Source organism: Seriola lalandi, unplaced genomic scaffold (genome assembly GCF_002814215.2).
Source record: "Seriola lalandi dorsalis isolate HSWRI2012SDOR001 ecotype SW California unplaced genomic scaffold, Sedor1 jcf7180002054722, whole genome shotgun sequence".
Lineage (NCBI taxonomy): Eukaryota > Metazoa > Chordata > Actinopteri > Carangiformes > Carangidae > Seriola > Seriola lalandi.
This window is the reverse complement of record NW_019525275.1, coordinates 545,781-546,588: the sequence shown is the minus strand read 5'-3', so window position 1 is coordinate 546,588 and position 808 is coordinate 545,781. Positions and strand designations below refer to the sequence as shown.

Sequence of the window (808 nt, the reverse complement as noted above, 5' to 3'; positions counted from 1 at the left end):
GGAGGAGTTTAAATGTACCAAGGTTAGGACAGAGCTCCTGTTATCTGGGAGCAAAGATGCGGTAGTTAGTAAGGTGGTTCCAAACCCAATCAAGGGGAGAAAGTGGAATCCAAGAATCGCAGTGCAGGAGGCAGAAGCAACGCTTAGGCATACAGAGATTGTGGGTAATGTCCAAATCGGCCGGGGAGGCTTCGGGCTTGGCCCAAGCAAACCGGTGTGGAGTAGAGCAGGTCCCAAGGAGAAGAGAAAGCTAGTCATTGCACAGGTTCGTAGACAGGAGGAATTAATAAGGGGTGCTATGGCAGTGGCCCAGGCTAAGCAGGGACAGTGGGTGAATTGGGAAGGTGTAGACAAGAAAAAGCTTAGCTGGAAAGAACTCTGGAGCATGGAGGAAAGCAGTATTAGATTCTTGATAGGGGCAACTTATGATGTACTGCCAACTCCCCAGAACCTAAAACTCTGGGTAAATGGAGACTATGTTCATTGTGTTCAGGTACTGCAACTTTAAAGCACATTCTGTCAGGGTGTAAGGTTAGTCTGTCGCAAGGCAGGTATACGTGGCGACATAACCAGGTTCTAAAAAACTTAGCTGCAGGAATTGAAGAGTTACGGAGGCAGGCAAATTTAGGAGGACCTAAAACAAAGAAAGTTGCAATCAAGTTTGTTCAAGAGGGAGAGAAAGTTGGTAAGACAACAAGAAGGCAAGGCAGCTTAGAAGGTGCTTGTGATTGGGAAATGCAGGTAGATTTAGGAGGAAAGCTTGTTGTTCCCCAGGAAATAGCCATTACAAAGCTAAGGCCTGATATAG

At 46.7% G+C, this 808-nt stretch overlaps 1 protein-coding gene across 1 annotated transcript in view; it reads right to left on the bottom strand.

The window, feature by feature from the left end:
* LOC111668218 (gamma-crystallin M2-like) overlaps positions 1–808 on the bottom strand; it is a 3,716-nt gene that overhangs the window by 1,287 nt on the left and 1,621 nt on the right. The gene's annotated exons all lie outside the window — the stretch shown is intronic.